General features: G+C 40.0%; 1 pseudogene; it reads right to left on the bottom strand.

Moving 5' to 3' along the window:
- Window positions 1-2,279: 2,279 nt before the first annotated feature.
- Window positions 2,280-2,681, bottom strand: LOC118525775 (small ribosomal subunit protein uS8 pseudogene; annotated as a pseudogene).
- Window positions 2,682-26,189: the final 23,508 nt, after the last annotated feature.

The following is a 26,189-nucleotide window of genomic DNA, read 5'->3' as shown; positions in this document are numbered from 1 at the left end:
CTATAACAAAGAGGCTAAGATTTTCCATGAGAAGTTTTCTCACACAGAAGCCTAGTGGAAACTCACCTCATTCTCACTGCCTAATAGGGGCAAACATAAATTAAGCTGGTGGGGTTAAATGCCATTGGGTTTGGTAAATATGTATGGGGTATCTACTGTGTGTACAATATTTGGTTAGATGTATCAAGATAAGCAAGCCATATCCCTTACCTTCAGGGCAGTGTACATACTAATGGGAAACTAAGACAGTTTGAGACAAGCAGGCCTAGAAAAGAAAGAGGGCTAAGAATTTTTTTTTTTTAAGCTAAAGTATTGTTTGTGTTCAAAGGAGGGAGCAAGAGCATTTCCAGATGAGGGAATCTGGGAAGGTGGCATTTTCCTTAGACTCCAGGAAATGGAGAAGATTTTGAGAGGCAGGTAGTGTCAGAGGAGAAGAGCATGCGTAAGGACGCATGTGGAGAAGGAAGCTGTTGATGGTGCACAGTGATGGGGCCAGCCTGGGGTGGGTGGGACACAGTGATGGGGCCTGGCAAGTGGGAGGGGGCACAGTGATGGGGCTGGCCGGGCAGGGGAGGGGCATAGTGATGGGCTGGCAGGGGTAGGGGGACACAGTGTTGGGGCCAGCAAGGGGGGCACAGGGATGGGGCTGGTGGGGGGGCAGGCATAGTGATGGGGCCAGTGAGAGTGGGGGAACACGGTGATGGGGCCAGCAAGGAGGGGCACAGTGATGGGGCCAGCTGGAAGAAGGGGGACACAGTGTTGGGGCCAGCTGGGCAGGGGCGGTGGTGCTGAGGAATGGTGGGTTGGGGCCATTGGTTCAGAGCCTCAGTTGCCACGCAGAAGTAGTTGTAGTAGGCATTTGAGAGCTGAGTTGTAGAGAAGGTAGAGCTAGGAGACTATCTACCTTGATTCAGAGAAGACCCCTATGTCAAAGACGCACAATACTAACAGCCAAAATGTGACTTGAAGGGAATACCAAACTTCACTTGTCTTCCAAAGGTAAATTAAAAGGACCTGATTCATAGTCACAGTCACCTCTCTCCTACCTTGGTTTTTCTTCTCCTCAAATTCCTCATCTTCAAGCTTTTAGCACCCCCCACCATCCACCCCCATGCCTGTTCCTGTGGATTTTATTCTCTCTCCATTCTCTCTAGGTCTAGATCTTTCCAAGTAGGCTCTTGTCATCTTTCTCCTGAGTCTCTTCCCTCTGGCCCCTCTGCCTGTCAATCTTTTGCTCATTTTGGGGTGGAAATTTAATCTAATGGTAGTTCTCTTATGTTCTCAAGTCCGAAGAGCATGAATGAGACCTGAGATAGTGAGGGTGGGAAGGAAGGGATAGATGGAAGAGAACTTCAGTGGCAGAACAAGCAATAGGATTTGGCAGCAGATAAGGTGAAGAGGAGGAGTCAAATGCAGCATCAGATTTCAGGTGAATGGTAAGTAGTTGCAGGTAGACAGAGAACTCTGGGAGAGGGAGTTTTGAGGGAAGATGATGATTGCAGGCTCTGTGGTTGGCATCTTAAACCTGAGATTGGTTTAGATGAATATTACGAATGGTCACATTTCAAGGACAGGAAAAATTTGTCTAGTGAAATGCTCAGATTAAAGTTAAAGAAAGTTTAGTTTCTTCACAAAGAGCCTGGGCATTTAGGTGGGCAAGTTTTTAAAAGGTGGCATGATGAGTAAAGATACTATGAAATGCCAGTCTATGATATTTAGGCTTTATCCTACAGGCAAGGAGAAGTCGCCAAAAGTCCTTGAGCTAAGAATTAACTCAAAGGTAGATTTTTTGTTTTTAGATGAGATCAAAAAGACCGTTTGGAAGGAGGATAGACTGGAGTAAGGGAGAAATGCAAGGAGGTTTGTGTAGTAATAAAAGGGTCAGGGAGTAGGTTATGAATAAAAGGGTTATGTAACTATGTTAGTAACAGTGGGAATGGACAGGAAGAAACAACCATGAGAAATGTTTTAAAGGAGGGAGTGTGTTAGTTAAGAGTGTGGTTCAGGGCTCCAGGAGATCTGGTTCAAGTTTCTCTTCTTAGACGCTTCTTCGCTGTGTGATCTTGGGCAAATATAGTCATTCAGTACCTGTCTGAGCCTCAATTTTCTTAGCTGTAAAATGAATATGAATAGTATAACATCACATTGCATGGTTATAAGGATTAAAGAACATAAGCCACATAAAGTTCTTAGTACCATGTAAAACTAGTTAAGAATGCATTTTCTTTTCTCCTTTTTTTTTTTCTTTGTCTGTTGAGGCTCTTTATTTGCATGTATGTATTACATCCCTAGAAAAAGAATCCCAGGATTTTCCCTCCTGTGTGTTTTCGTCTTGCTTTTTCATGGTCCATGATGCCAACTGATGTTGTCAGTACAATGAAACTAAACTGGCGGGACAGGAGCAGATTATTCTGCCATTTTTCTTGATCTTTGAGTTGTTCATCAAATTTGGGGCCAATCACTCCACGCCTGTTTAATCTGCCTGTGAGGTTCACACCAATTTTCCCAGCTGTGTAATCATCAAGGATTTCAAATTCACCAAAGTAACCATACTTCATCATCATAGTTAGAAACCGGATGATGACTTTGGATCATGGCCTGATAAGAATGTAGCATTTACCTCTCTTTTCAACATTGTTAATGCTCTTGAGAGCATCTGCCATGACATTCATGTGCATCATTATGGCGGCACAGAAAGATGGTGGAAAGAGCAAATAATGCATTTTATTACTAAAAGTACAGTCCTTGGCAACAGTAATGACTGTGAGGAGTGGAAGAATCAACAGGACCAGCTGCCTAATTGAACATGAGTGAAAGGAAAGGGGTCACTAATGACAGGTTTTGTACTTGGGTTACTGGAAGTGAGACCACAGAAACAGGGAAGTCAGGAGGGTAAGCAGAGAATGACGAAGAGGCTGGTTTTGCCATGAGGAATGGAGGAGGTGGCCCTGCCTTCTGGCACCATGGAGGAGACCACCTCACCCCCCTGAGCCTGTCTTCTGGGCCCTTGGCAGCAGCGGCCATCAGCCTCTGAACACCCTTTTGGGTCATTCTTCCCTTTCTTGAACACTAACTCATGTTCATTGCCGAATAGCTCTATCAGCCCATTTCCTGCCAGTAGAATTCCAGAAGTCTGCCAGCCATCCTTCATTTTGTCCTGGCCCTGTCCCCTCCAGAGCAGGCTGGCACTGTTTCTACTGAGATGGGTGGTTACATCCACAAGTCACATGCTGAATCTCTGTGGCAAATGGTTGTCCAGGGGCACAGGAGTTTTCTCCAGAGCATACTGTCATTTTGTTGCAACATGGCTAGGTGGAGTATTTTCCAGCTTTTCAAGTTCTGGGTACTTTTTGCTTCTTCAATTTCTCTCTCTTCTCTTGTATCTTACTATAAGCAGCAAGGAGAAACCAAGCTATGCCTTCAATACTTTGCTTAGGAATCTCTTCAACTAAAGATCCAAACTCATCTTTTTTTTTTTTTGTAGGCAGCAAAGCAAGGTTTATTGAGCGATAGCAAAGTGATAGTACAAAGCTCCCAAGGAGGGAGGGGACCCGAGAGGGTTGCCCTCCAAGCTCATCATTTTTAAGTTCTACTTTCCATTCCAGGGAACACCGTCCAGCCAAGTCCTCTACCACTTTCTAGCAAAGACTGCCTCTCCTCCAATTTCTAATAACATGCTCCTCATTTCCACCTTAAGCCCTCACATTTACAGCAACATTCTTTTCAAGGCCGTCTAGGTTTTTTCTCTCATGCACCTAAAAACTCTTCCAGATTCCACTTATTACCTTATTCCAAAGCACTTCCACACTTTTAGGTATTTGTTACAACAGCACCTTACTTCCCAATACCAAAATCTATATTCGTTTGCTGGGACTGCATAAGAAGGTACCACAAATGGGATGGCTTAAAGAACACACATTTAGGGGCACCTGGGTGGCTCAGTCGTTAAGTGTCTGCCTTCGGCTCAGGTGATGATCCCAGGGTCCTGGGATTGAGCCCCGCATCGGGCTCCTTGTTGAGCGGGAAGCGGCTTCTCCCTCTCCCACTCCCGCTGCTTGTGTTCCTGCTCTCGCTAACTCTCTCTCTGTCAAATAAAATTTAAAAAAAAAGAACACACATTTATTGTTTCACAGTTCTGAAGGTAGGCGATGGCAGGGTTGGTTGCTTCGGGGCTGTAAGGAAAAGAGTTGCTCCAAGGCTCTCTCTGTGGCTTCCAGATAAGCATGTTCTCTCTGTGAACAACTGTATTCTCTCTCTTTGTATGGCATCCTCTCTATGTGATACCTCTCCCTGCATCCAAATTTCTCCTTTTTATAAGGGCACCAGTCATATTGGATTAGGGCCCAACCTAATGACATCATTTTAATTTCATTACTTTTGTAAAAACCCTATCTCTAAGTAAGGTCACATTCTGAGGTACCTGGGATTAAGACTCCAACACCTTTTTTGTGAGGGACACAATTCAATCCGTAACAGTTGAATTATGGGAGTTGATCAAGGGGATTTTACAACCAAATTATTCACTTGTGGATTTTCTAAATCAGTCTTGTGCTTTCAGAGCATGACAATTTTTGACATTTCTTATCTGTTTTGATGAGAGCCTCTCAGTCCAGGACGAAGCAGGCGAAGAGATAACATGATGCCTTTTGTTGGTGTTAGTAGCTTGACCGGGGTGGGGGGGGGGGGGGGGGCGGGGTTGCGGGGGAGGGGAGCACCGAACTGGTAAAACTGATTCCTTTTCCAGCCTTGCCATATATGGGTCTCCTGGCTTCTAACAAAATAAACTTCCAGGGATGAACTGATTGTCCATTTCCGTGTCTTCTCTGTCACAGTAGAGGCCCCTTCTGCAGGAAGCTCTTAAGGACATATAGAATTTATATCTCTTAATAGAATTTTATCACAAGGCTGTCTAGGGATCTGCTTCAGATTCTTTCATGTGCAAAAGTCATCATTTGTAATGGCTATTTTAGAGTTTATGTTGGAGACAACCTTATAGAAATGGCAAAATATGCTCTTTATGGTAGAGCAGCAGCTGAGTGCTTCTATGATTTTAAAGAAGGTTCTAACCTATAGAAAACTCCTGAAATCCTGTAGTATTTGCACTCTAGTAATGATACTAGAAATATTAACTTATGAAGTATTTTCCCCTCACATCATTATATTATAAACTATGAACTCAAAGTACTCAAGGTTTCTGTACTACCAATTTAGTTGTTTGTTTTTCTTTTATTTTTGGCCCCCCTTCTGGCCCCCTTTCATTTTATTTTTCACCATTCTCTTTACTTCCTGTTCTGTGCAAAAATGAGGCACTTGACCAGAAATATTCAAATCTATGCGCATGCACACGGAAAAGAGTCTGCTTATTATCTATGAAATCTGGATCAGACGCTTCCTGATTGTCTGCAACATTTTGTCAGACTCTCCATGAGTCCTGTCATCTGGCACAGATTCTCTCCTTCATGGAAGGCCTTCCCAAGCCTGTGTCTGGTTTGTCAGCTCCCATCTTCTGACTGACAGAGCCGACTTACTCTGCATTGATCGTCACCCCCTTCGCCATGCCAAGGAAACAGATGGAATGAAAGGAATAGGAATCAATAAGATTAAAAAAGTTTAATTTCCTTGGTCTTCCCACAGTATGCCACCTTCATTCCAAAGCTAGAGTTTTCAAAGGAATGAAATACAGCTCCTTTAAAGAAAACCAAGGGTGTAGAAGCCTCTTGATTGCTTTGGAGTTTGCTCTGCCACAGCTTGACTGTTTTCTTCTTTTTCTTTTTTCTTTCCTTATAATTACAAAGTGTATTCTGTATATAATTTTCCCTCATATTCACTTTTGTTTTGACTGCATGCTAGTTATTAAAGATGAGAGATATGAAAGAGCCAAAAATCTATGCACGGCTCTCTCCACTTAGGTTGTGAAGCATAGTAGAAAGAGCACAGCGTCTGAAGTCAAACAATCCACGTTCAAATCACAGCTCCATTATTTACAGACTCTGTGGTCTTTGACAATTTGTTGAGCCTCTTTGAGCCTCAGTTTCCTCGTCTTTGAGAACATCACTGTTACCGTGTTGTTGGAGGTTCTGAAGGGAAGCACATAGACCATCTTGAACAGAGTGGGATACTCTGTTGACTTCCACTGATGGTAGCCGTTTATCACTACTCATCAGTGGACTACCAAAATGTAGAGGTAGATGTAGAAAACAAGGAACATTTACTATGGAAAAACTTCAAAATGATAGTCATGAGATTTGATTCCTTTTCAATTGGAACAGATAATATACTTTTTGGCACAAATAAAGCAACTGATAGTAAAGTTTTAGGCACATGCTAAAACATTTTTATAGCTTTTAATGGCCTCTGGGGTTTCGTGCTTGGAAATAGTTGTCTAACATGTTATTCAAATTAACACCATATATAAGCCCAATGCTTCTGGTGGGATGTAAGCAAGAAAAGTATCTAACGACACACAAAATGCCAGTTGTTGATACCATTGTTATAAAACTCTGCAGAAACATGTTATAACTACTTTTGTTAGAATATTTCGTTCACTAATAGTAGCTGAAATGATAGAGAAGACAAGGATAAACTCTGTCAGAGATAAACGAAGCCAGACACTAAAGTGGTAAGGACAGATTTTAATTAGTCATATACTGTTGCAAAAGGGAAGAGGGCCCAGCATACACCCAAGAAAACTTGGATTTGTACAGAGTTGACCTGGCATTTTAAAGAGAATGAGGGAGTAAGGAGGAGGTGAGTGGGGGCTCAATGGAGTTGGAGGAAGTAAAAAATTACGAAGAGTTGGTTGGTGTAAGTGCTGATTGGGCCAGTTGTGTCTGTTAGCTGGCAGTTATCAAAGTCGGGATTCTGTCCTCCCACAAGAGGTGAGACCCACAGGCCCCATCCGTCCTGATGATTACATTTGAAAGGAATGGCTTTCAGGTCTTTGAGAAGGACACTCCTAAGTTGTAGGAGATACTGATATATCTCAAAGAGACAGAGGGAGGATTTACAGTTGTAAACCCCCTTTAGTATATGCTCTAAGAAAAAGTGGTCTGGTGCTTCTCATCAGGCGTTGGCTAGAACAGTAAACGGCATGAGGCTTGCCCTCATGGAACTTGTAGTCTAATATCACCTCACACCTATTAGAATGGCTATTATGCACAAAACAAGAAAGAACAGGTGTGGAGGAAAGGGAACCCTTGTGCATGGTTGGTGGGAATATAAATTGGCACAGTCACTATGGAAAACAGTATGGAGTTTCCTCAAGAAACTAAAATTAGAACTATCATATGACTCAGCAATTCCACTTCTGGGTATGCATCTAAAGAAAACACAAACACTAACCCAAAAGTGTATTTGTACCCTCACATTCATTGCAGCTTTATTTACAATAGCCAAGAGATGGAAAGAACCTAATTGTCCACTGATGGATGAATGAATAAAGACGATGTGATATATATACATATTACATAAATAATAACTTATATCTTATTAATATAATAATTATTATATATTGTATACATAATAATATATATTTCAGCCATAAAAAAAGGAAATCTTGCCATTTGTGACAACATGGATTGACCTTAAGGGTATGATGCTAAGTGAAATAAGTCAGGCAGAGAAAGACAAATAGCTATGATCTCACTTTGTCACTTATATGTGGAATCTAAAAGAAAAAAAAAAAGAGCTCAGCTCATAGATATAGAGAATAGATTGGTGGTTGCCTGAGGTGGGGGGGTGGGTAAAATGAGGAAAGGTGGTCAAAAGATACAAATCTGCTGGTATAAAATAAGTAAGTCCTGGGTATGTAATGTACAGCATGGTGACTAAAGTTAATAATAGCAAATAATTTGAGTCTAAATACCCAATATGATAGATTATCAAGTAATCAAATTATATATTGTGTGAATGCTTTATTATGTGTGTGTATATATGTGTATATATATATATATATATATATATATAATTTATTATATAAGATAAGCCTGAAAAAGAAATTTAACAACATTTGATGGTTAGATTCTATGTACGTATGTGGCATTAAAGTGCCTTTAATTATCTTTCAATTCTTCCATATTATTTTTTTATTTAAAAGACATGTTTTTATCATCAGATATAATCATTGTAAAATTTTGTGAAATTCCTTCAAATATTGCTTCTTAAATGAAACTCACCTGCTCAAAGTACTTTTTATTTTTATTTATTTATTTATTTTTAAGATTTTATTTTTTTTATTTGACAGAGAGAGAGAGAGAGAGAGAGGGAACACAAGCAGGGGGAGCTGGAGAGGGAGAAGGAGGCTCCCTGCTCAGCAGATCCCAACATGGGGCTCGATCCCAGAACCCTGGGATCATGACCTGAGCCAAAGGCAGCCGCTTAACTGACTGAGCCACTCAAGCATCCCTCAAAGTACTTTTTAAAGTGTAAAGTGAGGGGCGCCTGGGTGGTCATTGGGCTTCTGCCTTTGGCTCAGGTCATGCTACCAGCGTCCTGGGATCGAGCCCCATGTTGAGTTCTGCTGAGCGGGGAGCCTGCTTCTCCATCTCCAGCTCCCCCTGCTTGTGTTCCCTCTCTCTCTGTCTCTCTCTGTAAAATAAACAAATAAAATCTTAAAAAAAAAATAAACTGTGAAATGTAATAAAAATAAAAGGGATTACTATTATTGTCACTGGAATTATTGGTGTTCAGTGGACTACATGTAAAATCATAAAAATTCAGGTCTGTGCTTGACTTATACTCAGGTTTTATTATGGCGTGTACATTTGTTGGAGGAAGAGTGCAATTTGAATACTATTATCATTGAACAACTACTCTGTATTCCTCAGAAACTCATCGCATGGAATTCAATATAGAAACAGGTTAGATATGGTCAAATGTGACCTACATACACTGCAAAGGTATCGGGCAAATGCAAACAGGAGGAAAGTGAGTCTCTGACAAATTGTCAGCGTTTTCTTTCTTCTTCTTTTTTTAAAGTTGCTTTTATAGTTGGATACGCCAAGGTTTTCAGGATGCTTGAGAGATGTATCTGGATATTACCTGCCCTTTGGGATGTCCTCAGAATCACAAATTCTTCCTGTTGAGACATCTAATTAAAGGAAGCAATCCTCTGTGTGGATAAACAGGGTCACTTGTCTCAATGCTTTGTAAAACTGCCCTCTCGAAGTTTCCTTTTTTCTCAAGAGCCTCTCTGCCTCACTCCAACAGTCTGCTCTTCGAGACTTCATTCTTTGGATGACCTTTGGTCTTCATGTTGCATCTTGTGGCTTTACCATGAATAGCTATTCTTTGAACCTTCTCCTCAGCTGCTGATGGCCCAGCTGTGCACAATTTGGGGTTGTGCAGGATATTAAAGGGTGGACAGCATCTTCAGAATGGTTCATGGACCTTGTTGTAGGTGACAATAAGCATGTGAGGAGGGAGATGGGAGTTGGGTACCACAGGAATCTTCACTGGGTGGCAGGTGTTAAGAGGCCTGTAGAGATGAGGATTTTTATTATTATCTTACTAGGCTTTATGTTGGGTGGTTGAGCGTCCATAGAAATGCTCATAATGCTCTCATTGCTTGAATCAAGGTTAAATAGACAAATGCATAGTAATGTCCCTGGCCCCTTAGTTAGAGCTCTCTTAGGTCCTTTCTAACAACCTGCCACATAGAACAATATGATTTTCCTGGGTTTATAATGGTCGATAGCTATTGGAATTCATGTACGAAATTCGACTGGGATGTTGTCTGCCAAATATTTACAATATATGCTGAAAGTCTTACATCAATATCTAAGTCTGGTCTTCAGATATGTATGTATATTTGGTAAAAATCAAAACAACAGAATCTCCCCTAAAATAGAACAATGGAAAAACACCAACAAAAAGCCCCAAAGACTTGACTTGTATATGAGAAAGAAGAAAAGTTTTAAAAAAATCATCAGACTTCACAATATACGGATACGAATTTATCAACATAGTGTATGAAAGAAGGAGCTCAAACTAACAATTATGATGTGGTCAAATTAAAGATTTTGCTATTAAATGACAAGACAGTTTAAAGAAGAAGATAGAATCATCAGCAGGCTTCGCTGAGCTTGTCATATTAAAAGCACCTAGGGCAAGTGTGAATTCATTTAGTCAACGTATACTGATTTGCCACTACTGCATATCCTAGGCACCGGCTGAGGTATGTGGGGTTACAAAGTTGGATCACATGCATGGCCTGTCTACAAGATGCACAGAGGGAAGACCGTGTGAAGGCACAGGGCAAGACAACCATCCACAAGCAGTTAGACCTTTGGACCTTCTAGCCATCCAATAGTATAGGATCACTGAGATTGTTTTATTTACTTGATATTAGTTACATATGACTATCATGTCATGGTGGCGTTTTTGCTATAGAGGTTGAAGGAAGAATGAATTAATCAGGAGACGGAGGATCAAAATATTTCAACTTCACCATCTTTTCTAGCTGAGGTGGCCACGAGGGAGAAGATCATGCTTAAGCATTCTCTGGTTGCCAATCCTAAGGCATAGACATAAAAGGAGAAAAAAATGAATAAAAAGTGAAATAAAATAAGTAGAAGATAAAAAATTAAAAAGAACGACAAGAGAAGGAACAGTAGGAGTTGTATGACTGCCGATGGGAAGGGGAGTTTAAGCTTAGGAGTGCGACCTCCACTAGCACTGGGTTTTGTGGTCTGATTGTTTCAAGACAAAAGTTGTAGTTTCAATAAGGTTTCCCATTTTCTAGATTTCTTAGATATTTCACAGCATCCCACTATAAGTAAGCACAGTGCATTAACCATAGAATTCACTGTCCCATGGATGTTGCAGTATTTGGTGTTCAATCACCTTTAAGTGTAGAGGACACTTAAAATTAAATAATCCATGAAGTCATCTAGGAAATAAGAAAACATGTGATTACCGTGCATTTATTAGTGAGCCACAGATTCCTTGCTGTTTCAAGCCAGTTCCAGTACATGAAAAGAAGCCTTTCGTAATAATTCAGCTGTAATAACATGCCTCATTTAGAATGTATTAGGAATACACTTCTCTTACTGCTTATTTAAAAAGGAAAGAATATATCAGGAAATTATCTCTTCATTTCAGTTTATTAGAAAATTGTGTATCAATTATGCTCAATTGCAATTAAATTTCTCTAATTTATTATGCTATACCTTGAATGAGCAGTCAAAGTGGACATGGTATAGAATGTATGTATTACAAGGATAGTTTGAGTAATATGGTAGAATGCCTCTATTGCAAGATCTGGAAGACCTTGGAATCAGGCTCAAATTCTAATGATTTGTGCAGCTCTGAGACCTGGTGGTGTAACGCATGGTATAATCTCCTCTTGTCCTGCATTGTGTGTTAGAAATTGTTTGTGAAAGGATTCTTCACTTTTGTAGCTTTCTTTATCTGGGCTCTGCACAGAGCATGTATACTATATGATTTTTCACTGTTGATCTTGTGCAGCTGTTTGCTATAGAAACATAAGGAGGGGTTTTGAAAACAATTGATTTTTAAAAGAGACTGGGGGCTAGGAATGCTTTGGAGATGTTCGTTAGTCTTCCCATTTGAATTTAAAGCAGCTCTGAACAGCCAGTTCATTGTTAGGTGTTGTGATTATGAATGGGGCACCTCTGTGTGAAACTATCAAGTTCCTCTTAGAAGACCTTCCAAGCAGAAAATAACCTTTCATTTCCTGGCCTTTACCTCCCAGAAGCGGGGGGTGGGGTGGGGAGGATTGCAAATAAGCCCAGCTTTATGCAAACCCAAGAATATATGGTGTAATTGTTTCTTTGGATTGGCCACGTCTAACTGCAGGAAGAGTGGTCTCTTGGCCAAAGCATCTAGAGGTCATCAGCCAACTAGTCTAGAAATTTAATGATCTAGCCATATCCTTTTGTTGTAATTTCCCTACAGTAAATGATCTAGTTATATCCTTTGTTTTATACCCAAAGCACGAAATATAACTGAACAATATCAAAATTGATAAATTTAGAGTTGCCATTGTTTACTGGATGCTCTCATCTCATTCTTTTTTCCTGAATATACCCGTGTCCTTTAGTTCTACTAAAATTATTTTTTGGAGGTACTTTTTTATGATTGCACTTCTGAGTCTTGCTGCTTGTATTTGATTGCGGTTTACAGTCTACCATCTATTAACTTTCAATGTTGAAACCGTAGGGAAAGGCCTGTGTAAGTGCAGTAAATTTTAGATTTTTTTTAATAAATTTGATAAATTTAGCAAAAGTTACCAGAACTTATTATACATATAGACAAAATGGTTCAGTTTAGTAGTCACTTTAAGAGATGTTAGCTTTTACTATTTTTGTGAGGAATAACTTATATTCATTAACATCCTTTAACATATGAATCATAGTTACTTTAACTTCCTTGTTCATTTATTGGCAAATTTCTTCTGACTGACTTTTCCTTTGACTATTCATCCCATTATCCTGTGTAGTGATTTCTATTTTGGATATTCAGGGTGATGGGTAGTTGAGATTGGGGTTCTGCTATCTTTCTCTGAAGAGCCTTAAGTCATGGTGTAAAAAGCAGCTAGATTATTGGCAGGTTACCTTGGGGGCTTGGTTTCTTTTTTTTTTTAGGGTGGGCCTATTTTTTGTATTTTCCTAGTCCTAGAGTGAATCCCTTAAGTTCTGGGAAGTAATTTTTACTCTGAAGCACAGTCCTCTGGAGTCTCCACAGAAAGACTGAGATGTTTACCAAGTCCCTCCAACTTAGAAGGACGTGAGTTCAAACTCTGTCTCCCCTGTGCTGGATGGCACCTGAAAGTTCTGCTCATACTGGTCAATCTTCCAGATACTGTTTGCTCTTGAATTCCCTGAAGTGCCAACTGTGCATGCTCAGCTTAGGGGTCAGCCAAGAGCTCAAGAGAATTGATACGCAGATGTTTAGTTTCCCCTTCTGTTTTCCTTCTTTCCATCTCCTCCCTCTTACAGCTTCTCTGAAAGTATCATTCACCTTCTTCTGACTCTTCATATCTAAAAGACTGTAATTTTCTGCTTTATTTCTAGAGTATATAGTATAGACCGAGGAATACCTTCAGATGATAAGCCTGATAAGCATGTATTTCACTCAGTGTGGTTCCATTTTTTTCAAGGGTCAAACCCTCCCCAATGTATGCCTTCTTTTGGCTGCTGTCATTACTTTCTTTTTTTTTTTTTTTTTTTAAAGATTTTATTTATTTATTTGAGAGAGAGAATGAGATACAGAGAGCATGAGAGGGGGGAGGGTCAGAGGGAGAAGCAGACTCCCTGCTGAGCAGGGAGCCCGATGTGGGACTCGATCCCAGGACTCCAGGATCATGACCTGAGCCGAAGGCAGTCGCTTAACCAACTGAGCCACCCAGGCGCCCTGCTGTCATTACTTTCAAAAAAATTTTTAGTATCTTGTCCAGAGGCCATAATTGTTATCTGCAGGAGTATAGGTTATTCCTATACAAGCTGTCAGAACTGGAACTCCAAAAAAGGCATTTTGTTTGTATCCTTAGTTTTACCTTTGGAAATTAAAAAATAAATAAATAAAAGATAAATATACGCGCGCACGCGCGCGTGTGTGTGTGTGTAAAATGAAATGCGCTTTAATAATTTTCAGGGTATACGCATAAGCCCTTTAACCATTTTACCATAAAAAAGGACTTCTTAGATTTGGGTTTCTTTCTAAGGTTATATAATAAATATGTCTACCTTTGTTTGGTCTAAAGCTGAACTCACGGTTTTTCTGCAAAACATGGCTTTCCTCTAATGTTTCTTATTTTAATAAATAGCTCCCAGTTGTTTGACCCAAGAACTCCTCCTTGTATCCTCTCTTTTCTTTAATCCCATCATGCAAGAGGCAGGAACAGCAAGGACTTGGTGCATAGGCTCTGCCTGCTTTTAAACCCTGCTCTTTCTCTGACCAGCCACATGACCTTGTAATAAGTCACAAAAAGTCTTTGACTAGTGGCTGGCATATAGTAACTGCTAAATAAATATTTTATTACCACCAATAAAAAATTTAACCCACCAACTGATCAATTATCAGTCTTTACACATCATCATTTCTGTCCTTCTGTTTCTCTGCCTTCTCCCAGTCTGAGCTCCCACTCCCAAAGCTGTAGTAACCACCCAATTCTCTCCATTTCTACTCCCCTCCCCAATTCTTTTCCCACAATACAGCCAGATTGAGCTTTTCAAACACAGTGAGCACGTTACTCTGCTCTGTAACACTCTCCAGTGGCTTCCATTTGCTTTTGGCATAAATTCACACTTAAATCCTTACCACTTCTGTATGGCTTCATATTATATAGGCTCAGCTTTTCTCTCAGCCCCCACACTGCAATAATCTCCTCTCTTCCATGCTGCAACCACACTGGCCTTAAAAAAAAATTTGCTATTGCTAGAATTCACCCATCTTCGATTTACTTTTGGACACTTGTACTATCTCTTTCAAGTTTCAGTTTCATTGTTACTTCTTCAGGGTAACTTTCCTTTTCCAACCCTCCCTTCTAAACAATTAACCCAAAAGCTTGGTTTTGAGATGATGAATAAAATTGATAAGTCTCTAACCAGGCCGACGAGGAGAAAAGAGAAAAGACCCAAATTACCAATACCAGAAATGAGAGCGAGAACATTGCTATGGACCCTGAAGACATTAAAAGGATAATACAGGAAATTTACAAGGAACTCTATGGCCACAAATTGGACAAATTAAATGCAATGGACAAATTTCTCGACGGACACAAATTCCCAAAGCTCACTCAAGAATAAATGGGTAGGGGTGCCCGGGTGGCTCTGTCAGTTAAGTCTCCAACTCTTGGTTTCAGCTCAGGTCGTGATCTCATGGGTTGTGGAATAGAGCCCTACATCAGGCTCCAATGCTCAGCAGGGAGTCTGCTTGAGATTCTCTCTCTCCCTCTGCCCCTCCCGCCTCCCTGCTCACATGCGTGCTCTCTCTCTTTCTCTCTCTCAAATAAATAGATCTTAAAAAAAAAAAAAAGAGAATAAACGGGTAACATGAATAGTCCTATAATCTATTTCAAAAGTTGAGTTCATAGTTAAAAACCTTTCAACAAAGAATACTCCTGGCCCAGATGGCTTCACTGGTAAATTCTGCCAAACATTTAAAGAAGAGGTAGTACCACTCCTACACAAACTTTTCCATAAATACAAGAGGTAGGAATACTTTCCAACTTATTTTATGAGGCTTGCATAGTTTCTGACAAGAAATGTGTTATAATTATTATCTTTATTCTTCTGCATGTAATGTCATTTTTTTCTGACTGCCTTTAAGATTTTCTCTTTATTTTTCTTTCTCAGCTGTTGGAATAGGGTGTGTCCAAGGTGTGTGGTGGGTTTTTTTTTGTGAGTGCTACTGGTGGTGTATATCATGTGTAGTATTCTCTGAACTTGGTGGATCTGTGGTTTGATGTTGTTCATTATTTTTAGAAAGTTCTTGGCCATTATTTATGAAAATATTTCTCATGCCCTATTCTTTCTTGCTTACATCGGAGTCCAATTACACATATATTAGACCTCTTAATATTGTTCTGCAAGTCTTAGGTTCTTTGCTCTGTGTTTTTCATTATTTTTTCCTTTAATGTTTCAGACTGGCTAATTTCTATTGATACATTTTTAAACTCAGTCTTTTTTTTTTCTAGGCTCAGTGGTGTTGAATCTACTGATGAGCTGATTAGAGGCATTCTTGATCTCTTCCCTGATTTTTATTTGTAGCATTTCCATTTAGTTTCCATTTTTAGTTTCCATCTCTCTTGAAATTCTCTAACTGTGCATGCATGTTGTCCATTTTCTATAAGAGCCTTTAACATAATAATAGTTGTTTTAAATTCCTTGTCTGATTATTCCAACAAGGGGGTCATATCTGAGTCTTCAGTTGTTTCTTGTCTATGCCTTTGTCATCATTCTTTTCCAATTTCCTTACATACTTTTCTCCTGTTTTTAAATTTTTTCCTCACATTTTAGGGCCCTCATATAAAAAGAAGGGAACTTGGGGCACTTGGCTGGCTCAGCTGGAAGAGCATGCGAATCTTGATCTTGGGGTCACAAGTTTGAGCCCCATGTTGGGTGCAGAGATTACTAAAAAAAATAAATAAATAAACTTTAAAAAAAAGGAGGAAGGAACATATATTAGTTAGTAGAATTTAATAGTATTTCTTTAGTAGATACTTATGAGTGTATTTCTATCTTTAATTATAAATATTTCTCATTATTGAGTGTCTCGTAGGTCTTCAGACAATTTCATGAACTTCATTGTCTCCAAATACCAACCATCTACTTCTAGTGCTCTTGGGTTCTGAGCCTGTATTTCCAGAAGGCTGCTGGATCTCTCCACTTGGAATTGCAACTGACTTCAAGTCTAATATGTACAGAATAACATTGATCATTTTTTCCCTAAGTCTCTGCTTGTACCATCATCCTGGTTACCATTAGAATCTTCATTATCATTATCATCTCTTTACTCACACCCCTTATCAGTGTATCTGTTGAATCTGCTCATAGTGTCACTGCCTCAGTTCCCATATTAATCATTATCTCTTGTTTATAATAATATTTCTACCACCCTGCTGAGGCTACTGTCTCAGAGGAAAGACCACCAGAGTTTCTGCAGTGCCAGATCTACTGGTCCTCAATCTTCATCCTGCCTAAGCATTTTTTAGGCTCTGGCATTATTCTTCATATAAGCACTTTTAACAGCTGAATGATATTACACGAAAATGATTTACCATGAGTTCAATTCTGATTTTAACAATTTTAGAGATTACAAAAAACCAACATAATTATGGCCTTTTGTAACTTTGGGGTTATTTTCTTAGAATAAATCCCTAAGAAGCTCATTATTAGGTTAAAAGGTATTAAGGCTTTTGATACAAATTACAATGTTCTCTTCAAAAGAGTTGTTACAGTCTGTATTGCCATCAATAACGATTGAGTCTCCTAGATCCCTGCTCCCTCATCAGAATTTTGGCATTATCATTAGCAGAAAAGTTAAAACATTTCTTTTTTCTTAGCAGGGACTTCTATCTGATGTCTTTGGCTCCAATTTGTCCAATGTATTCTCCATACTGCCACTAGTGCTATTTTTCTAAATAAGACCTATATTTGATTATGTTCAAAATTCTATTCCAAAACCCAGATTGCTTCCTGTTGCCTACAGAAGTAATCATGGCATTGAAGACCTTCCGTCATTTGGGGCTGCCATCTTCCTAGTCTAGGCCCACACTCAATCTCCCTGTTCAAAAACCTTGGAGAGCTCCTGTTTTCTACACAAGAAAGAATAAATTCATTGTCATGGAATTTAACACCTTTTATCACATACTGAACTTCAGTCTGTGTATTCAGTAAATGACTGTGTCCAACTAAACATGGAATTACCATGTTCTTATTGTTAATACTATCGATTTGTCATTTGCTTCTTTAATATCTTATTATTCAGCTTTTCATGCATGACTGTCTTTGTATCCCTTGAACAGGGTTCCCCTTCTGCTGCAGGATCTTACTACATACTGTCTCCTAGGCCTACAGTGTTCCCCACTCCCCCCCCCCAACTCTCCTTCTGTTCTGGATCCTCAGCTCGTTGCACATAGTAGATGTTTAATATATATTTATTGAACAAATAAATAAATAAATGAATAAATACTTGGGGGTATAGTTCAGGGGTAGAACATTTGACTGCAAATAAATAAATACTTTTCCAGCCAAACTGAAGCAGTTTTAAAATTTTGTGTTTAGAAGCAAAAATATCGTTATGAAGGAAATCTTACTTGGAACCCAGACGCATCAACAAGAAAAAAGCAGAGTATTCTAGTTGCAGCTTGGAGGGAGGTCGCTGGCAGGAATGGGGTGAGCACACAGAAAGATTAGAGCTGAGTGTGTTGCTGAATCCCCAAACACCAAGGTCCCTCCCTTTGACCCCAAGGCAGTACAGAAGACTCCTCAGGCTCTATGGAATTTAGTTGGAACACCTCTGCTCCAGGCAATTATTCTGGGGGAAAAAAAAAAGGAGAGGTGGGGGTTGTTTGATCCATATCTTGTGACTCAATAGTCAGTGAATACAGGAAGCTTTCTCTGCATTAATCAAAGTGAGGGCAGTTACCATGTTCAGGCATATTTCTATCCTGGCTTTTTAATCATAAAATGTTTATTTAAAAGTCAACAATGAAGACCCTTTCCCTCTTGCCAATTCTTGTTTTATCTTTTTTTGGTCAGAAGCACTTAACGGGGCAAATTCATAAAATGATTATTGAGGGTAATATCCTATTCTGTATTCAAAACAAAGCAAATACCTTGTGAAATGGTGTTGTTTTGGGGCAGTGATATACATACTGTAGCATTTCATTAAATCCTTTTCATTTATGCTCTTCACTCTGTGAAGGTTACTGACAGTTGATTTAAAATATGTATTACTTTAGTGGGTAAGAGTACATAAAATCACTAAATCAAATTTGCCATGAACATCAACTCAGAAAAATTAAACATGTGGACAGTCACCAAGGACAAAAGGCCAGCACGCTCCCTCCCATTTATTTTCTCTTCTTGAGTTTGTGCTAAGTGACTAATTCTTCTTGCTTTAAGCATGACTGTGAAGTTTCTATTGGAATCATCTCTCATTTTCAGTGGCTGCCTCAAAGGGATCAGAGTGAACGTTATGGAAAAAAGTGTTAAAAACCTGCTCTTTTTAAAAGGTACAGGGAAATCAAAAGTGTATTTTGCAACAAAAATAATCAATGGGCTTCTTGTGTCTTTTTTGTGTATCTCGCTGGAGCCAGCACATTTTACTTCTACAAGAGTCCTTGGCAGTACTTTGTTCTGTCAAAAAGGGAATGCCAATATTCCCGTATTGACGAATTGTGAAATATCCTTTTCATCCCTCCTTTCTTCCTTGGCCACTGCCTCTCTTTTTACCTTTATGATGTCTGACATTTTGTTGCACGGAATGCCGGGTGTAGGTGAATGAATGCGCTTGTAAAAATCAACAAAAAAAGAAAAGCTATTTCTCCTCCAGGCTTCTGGATACACTACACTTTGTGGCGGCTCAAATATAAAAAGGGTTCAAACAACATCAGGGCTTGCAGACTCATCTTTAACTAACGAACCAGTTAAGATGAGAATGTTAATTTAATCTGAGTGGCTATGGATCACCACCACTCTGTTAAAAAGGTACTAGCACACTAAACTTTTCAGCAAAGTTCTTTATTTTGAGGACTTCCTACGCTCTAGGTGCCTTGCTAGGTATTGGCATTACAGAACCACCCCTGCCCAGAGCACTCATAATCGGCTGCTGGGAGAGAGGGGAAGGCAGATGAACCATTACAGTGCAGTGTGGTATGTATTACGAGAGCTTAGGCACAGGATACCACTGGTTAGGACTACTCCAGGATGTGCGGGGCCCCGGGCACATGTCTGTTCAGGGACTCAGTCAATAGAAACAGTTTGATTAAAAAAACACATTACAAAATCATATGCACATACATATGAGCCCCATGAGGTATATTGACTTACTGTTGGACCCCTAGAAGAGTGGGAATAGAGGAAGTACTTAGGTATCTGTTTTGTGTCCAATCAGTGCACCGGAGGATTCTTTGTAGTGTCCGGGCGCCATTTCCCCATGTTCTTTATTGTCAAACGTGCCATTTCTGACTAATTTCATATTCCCACCGTGAGGAAAAATAGATAGCTCTGTTGTTATCACTCACAATGCCGTGGCTGTGAGGGACTGTTGGCATTAAAACAATATAGGTCTTTCGGTTTCTGCAGTTCCCTAATCACCAATTATTTAACGGTGGTACAATAGTAATCACGATGCTCTGGCCACTACCAGGCCACCCATGAATACTGACTTCCCAAAAGCTGTTACTGTCACTCACTGATGATGACAACAAATTCAAGTCTTATCTAGAGTTTGCAGGAAAATGTGAATGATAATTCATTTTCTGATTATGTTAAATTTATCATCCAGGATTTCATGGTATAAACATAGAATGACACATCTTCCAAGCATATCTTCTCTTTCGGCCACAGTCACTGCATTTCTAGAGTATGATCCCTTTCAATGTTGATTGTACTCATGACTTGTATGTATCTCCACCAGTGAAATATGACAAGTGAGGGGCCCATAGTTATGCAAAAAGAGTTATCCTATTAGTGGAAGGAATGTCTGTTCCTCATGTTCCTCATTCAGTACCCTTAAGTTGACCCAAAGCACCGTGACGTCAGCACATTGATCAGAGGCTAAAGAGAATGTTGATGAGAAGGACCTGTTTATATAGCAAAGCAAAGAAAGCCCTCAGAAGAGATAGGTCCAAGCACTCTTTGGAGGACTGACACATGGTAGAAAGTTTTGAGGGTGGAATGACCTCCTTAGGTACCAAGAGTTGGGGAGCACCTAGAATAAAGGATGCCTGCTGCCACCTCCACTACTCTCAGGTGCTATAGACCAGAGGCAGTGCCATGGTTAGAATATAGATGAGTGCAAAGAGAAAAAAAGCCCACACAGAGGACTAAGGCACAAGACCGTAGAATTCCAGAGCCCTGAACTTGTCCTGGTCCCATATGAGTGAGAGTCATCCCAAATTAGCATGTCAGCACCATGTCTGGCTGCTAAATCACATGCTATCCTGTGAAAGAAATATTGCATTGGTTAACAGGAGCATTTTGCTATCTAGGCTACCTTTCTGCAACCACAGCCCAGCCATGGGGCCCTCAGAATTCCTAAAGGCATATGGCCAACCCACCTCTAGAATAGTGGGTAAGAGAGTGCCCTGAAGGGAAAAATTGGAAGATCAGACCCATGTACCTCCAGGTCCAGTTTCAGGGAATCAGACCTAGATAGTATTCCAGCATGCTAATTTGGGATGACTCTCACTCATATGGGACCAGGACAAGTTCAGGGCTCTGGAATTCTACGGTCTTGTGCCTTAGTCCTCTGTGTGGGCTTTTTTTCTCTTTGCACTCATCTATATTCTAACCATGGCACTGCCTCTGGTCTATAGCACCTGAGAGTAGTGGAGGTGGCAGCAGGCATCCTTTATTCTAGGTGCTCCCCAACTCTTGGTACCTAAGGAGGTCATTCCACCCTCAAAACTTTCTACCATGTGTCAGTCCTCCAAAGAGTGCTTGGACCTATCTCTTCTGAGGGCTTTCTTTGCTTTGCTATATAAACAGGTCCTTCTCATCAACATTCTCTTTAGCCTCTGATCAATGTGCTGATGTCACGATGCTGGAAGGCCATTTGGAAAATTTCAAGGAAGGCACTACAGAGTTCAAGGTCCATGGAGGCACAGGGCCTGGGATGTGGACATCTTTGTCTGAACCTAAAGGTGGTACTGATTGATAGAGGAACAAAGATGTAGGCATCCAGTTAGCCTGGGGGAAAAGAAGACCAGGCAGGCTTCCTGAAGGAGTTTTTAGTTGTGTCTTGAAGGATAATATGACATTAGAAAGCTAGAAAAGAGAGGAAGAACATTGCAAACACAGAGGACCGTGGGTTTAAAGCATAGAGATTGTGAAACCATACGTTATATTGAGAAGGTATAAATCAATTATTGTAGCTGGATTGAAGAGGTCATGCAGGGCCTTATTTATCCCAAGTATGGTCTGTACTAGCTCAACGATAGCCTCAGTATCACCTAGGAACTGGTGAGAATGCAGAATTTGGGGTCTCATCCTAGATCTACTGACAATTTATATTTTAACAGGATCTGTCTCCCCTTCTTTCATGTAAAATTTGATGTTTGAGACACTTCTAGGTTTCTGAAAATGGGACTGCAATTGTGGGCTGAAGTCAGATACTAGATTTGGATTTTACTCTATAGAGAAGGAGGGCCCATTGTATTTCAAGCAAAGGATTAAAATGATCATATTTAGGTTTTAGAACAGTGGGGTACCTGCAATGTAAAAGAACTGTAGTTGGGTAGGCCATGGGAGTGAGCTGATGGAGAAGGCTACTGCCATGGTCTAGGCGAGATAAGAGCAGAGACCAAATTATGGGAGTGGGATGGTTTGAGGGTGAGGCAGACTGAAGAGTCTAGGATAATGTGCAATAAATCTGATCTGAGTGACTGGCTGGATAGCAGTGAGGAAGGGATGTAGGCTGAAGAGGTTTTGTGGAAGAAGATGAGAAATTTGAGATGAGGAGTTTGTGGATGGATAATCCAAAAAGAAATGTCCAGAAGACATTGTGTAAATGGAGCTGGAACTCAGAGGAGAGTGCGGGCTGAAGGTTCAGATTGGAGAGTCATCAGCGCACAGGTGGTAATAAATAGCATGAAAGGGGATGAGGTCACCAGGAGGAAGGGAATGGTAGTCTAGAACAAAGCACTGGACAATACCAACATTTAGTGGTAGGTGAGGAAAAATCAACAAGAGTTCAGGAAAGTAGGAGCAAAACTAGGAGACTAGACACAGGAACCGGAGAAGTTTCAAAGAGATTTCGATATAGTCAAATACCACAGAGAGGTTAATGGGGGGGGTGTGTGTGACTGGAAAGGTTTATTGAAACTGGTTCCCATGAGAGACTATGGACCTAGGGAAACAAACTGAGGGTTTCAGAGGGGAGAGGGGTGGGAGGAGGGGCTATCAGGGTGATGGATATTAAGGAGGGCACATGTTGTGATGAGCACTGGGTGTTATACGTAACTAATGAATCATTGAACACTACATCAAACACTAATGATGTGCTATACAGTGGCTAACTGAACATAATAATAAAAAAATAAACATATTGATGCCTAGACACCACTCTAAAAAAAACAAAAAAAGAAAGAAAGAAACTGGTTCCTGGGTACATGGGAGAGCATAGTGTCCGTGGTCTTTTGCGACTGGTATGTGGTGTGTATGGATTCAGAGAAACGAGAAAGTGGTGAGAGTTGGCGTAGAGAAGCTTAGAAACAGTGGCTTTCGGAATGTGGTCCCCTTACCAGCAGCATCAGCATCACAGCCATCTGGGGAATGCATCACAGCAGAAGAGCAAAGAAAGAGGCTTTGGAATTTCAAAAGCTAGGGCTTTTTATTTGCAGAATCCTGGGCTTTTTATATATAATTTTAGTAGGTTTTATGTGTAGGGAAATGTACAAATCATAAGTTTACAGCCAAATAAATTCTCATAAAGGAAAACACCATTGTAAGTAGCACCTCACAAGGAGCAGAACAATACCAGCCCCTCAGAAGCCACCTTTGCTCCCCACCTTCCCAAGGGTAACCGTTAGAATGACTTCTAACACTATAGATTAGTTTTGCCTATTAGTTTATGAGTGTGGAAACATAGAATGTACCCTTTTGTAACCAGATCAATATTACATTGGTTAGAGTTATCCACATTGTGTTTGGTTTCAGTTTGCTCATTTTTATTGCTGTATAGAATGTATAGAATGGTTAAAGGTGTGCTACAAAATCCATTCTACCGTGAATGGGTGTTTGGGTGGTTTCCGGTTTGGAGCTATTACAAATGGTGTTGCTGTTAACATTCCTGTACATGTTTTTTTGGTAAACATACATCCATTATTCTAGGGGGATATACCTGGAATTCTGGGTCATAGGGTAATATATGTTCAGTTCAGTAGATACTGTCATTTCCAAGTGGTTGTACCAATTTGTACTACTACTAACAGAAGGCAGGAGCTCGAGTTTCTGTATGTCCTCACTAACACTTGGTACTATCTATTTTTTCTCAAAGAGCCATGCTGGTGAGTGTGTAGTGTTGTCGCATTTCCCTGATGACTTGCGTTGTTGATCACCTTTTCCTATATTTATTGACCATTTGGGTAATGTTTCTGTTCAAGTCTTTTGTCCACTATTCTGTTGTATTGCCTATCTTTTTAATTACAGGGCCTGGGCTTTTGAATTTCAAAAACCTTAGCCTTCTGTGACTTAGGGCATGTACTTTATAGCTAAGCAAAATGTGTCAAAGGACAGTAGAAGAGACAAGCAACCTGGCTGAAGTCTAGTCTTCTGAAACAAAGGCTAATTGGTAATCTTACGTATGACAAAAATAACAACAATGCTATTAATAAATGATAGAAACTACAATTTCACATGTACCTACTCTATATAAGACACTGCTATTTACTGAGAAAAACACCCTAACATGATGAAAAAGATGTAGGAGGCAAAGTTGATGGTTGGAGAGATGAAAACAATCATATTTATTCCTAGAAAAACTGAGAGCTACATATGGACACACACAGAAAGAGAATATGTGATTATTTAAATCCCAATGTTAATTTTAAAAATGCCACTGTTATAGAAAAACAGATAAACAGCATTATTTAAGTTTTAAAGTAATGGATGAACCCATGTTGTCCCCAATTTACTAATTATCTTCTTGCATCATAGCTTAATTGTTCCCTAATGAATGCCTTGCCATTTTCAAATACTGATTAATTACATTAAAAAATTCATAATTTTCTGACTTCTTTGTGTAGATTGGTTTAGATACACAGACTCCAGTTACACATTCTGGGTGGGGCACCCCAAAAATCTAATAAGGACATTGTTAATGAAACTATTACCCAATCCATGCTAATTCTGGGAAGAGATGCAGGAAAGAATTACAAACCATTTGTTTTTGTGACTAAAAAACAAATCCTCACATTTACATGTTTACCATTGCATTTTTTATGTTAAAGGATAATGAAAAAAGAGACAAAAAAATCTTGCTTGGTCACTTCTTCTAGTTTCCATACTACTTGATACATTTAGCTCACTGGGTTGGGGTGTCATCAAATGCTAAAGGGCCATACTACTTTGTGTTTACAGATCTATTCCCTCCTAGTAGTATTAAAACTCTCCCCCCCCCAAAAAAACAACATTTCATTTCAGGAACCTGGCTTTCTGTCCTTTAATCTGAGTCTTCTAGGTTTGCATGGGGACCTACTTATACTCACTTGTCCTTAAGCCTTTAGTAGGTAGCTAGGGTATGAGCACCCTGGAGGGAAGGGACAATGTAACCCATGTCTCCATGATTTGAAAATGGGGCTGAGCACATTAGGAGCATAGGCTCTCCCTCTGTGGCCTATGCACACATTCTGACCTTGGCCTTGACTTGATTAGCACATGGTCCAAATCACTCTGTTACCATTACTGATGGACCAATTGATTGATTGATGATTGATTCGCTTACTATTACTCTTTGGTGGCCTCAGGTTAGAATTTGTTAGCCCCATGGAAAGAAAAATAATTCTTGAAACTAGACTTTCTCTCTTGTTGACATCACTATCCTTTCCAGAAAGCACTGCTCTGTATCACCTTTGGGGTTCAGCAAATACTGGTTTGAATTCTTCCAGTGTCATCCACTTAACAGCAGTGTGACCTGGGACAGGTCATTTCAAAGAAACTGGGCCTCATGGAGGCTCTGTATATTGAAGATTTTAAATTAGTCAATAGGTGCAGAACACTTGGCATAGTGTCTCTCACATGGTAAACATGGAAATGGTGGATAGTAATATTTTTATTATTTCCACACCTATTCCTACCACTACTACTATCACTATGCTCATGATAATCTTGAAATGAAATTATAGCTCCTTTAAGGTAGAAGAGTGAAAAAAGTTCACGTGAAGTAAAAATCTGAGGCTCAGAGACATAAAGTGACTTATTCAAGGTCACACAGTTTGTGGATAGCAGAACTGGGACTGGAACCAAAATTTCCTGATTCCTGAACTAAGCCCTTCCCATCTCAGCAAGTGGCTTTCCTGTGTAGCATGACTGAGTCTTCTATAGTGAGAAGCAACACCCAAAGCTCATGCTATTACATAAAGAAAAATATACCAGACAAGTGCTAAAAACACAAACTCCTGAAGACACAGAGAGATGGAGTTAGATTAGATGAAAGGTCAATGCCTTTGGGCCTCAAACACAAGAGAGGCCAATATAAGAGACAGGGTGGTTTAGATAGCTCCTTACAGAGGTAATTAATTCATGTCATGGAAATATCCATTGCATTGCCAATGGCCACCACCTGATCACACCTAATTATCTTTCTGCTGTTTGTTTGTTTAAATTTTGCTGGAAACATGCCAGTGTACTCATTTCTATATTGGTTTGTTCCTTGGGAGCAACTGAGTTATATCCCCTCTCCCCAGTAAAACCAAGCTGACCCCCCCTTTTTTTTCCAGTTTCGAATGTCCCAGCACAATAGTACATACACATTTTTGCATTTAGTCCGGGCTTAAGTCC

The sequence above is a fragment of the Halichoerus grypus genome, chromosome 4, assembly GCF_964656455.1.
Source record: "Halichoerus grypus chromosome 4, mHalGry1.hap1.1, whole genome shotgun sequence".
In the NCBI taxonomy this organism is placed as follows: Eukaryota; Metazoa; Chordata; class Mammalia; order Carnivora; family Phocidae; genus Halichoerus; species Halichoerus grypus.
This window is presented reverse-complemented; position numbering and strand designations above follow the sequence as displayed.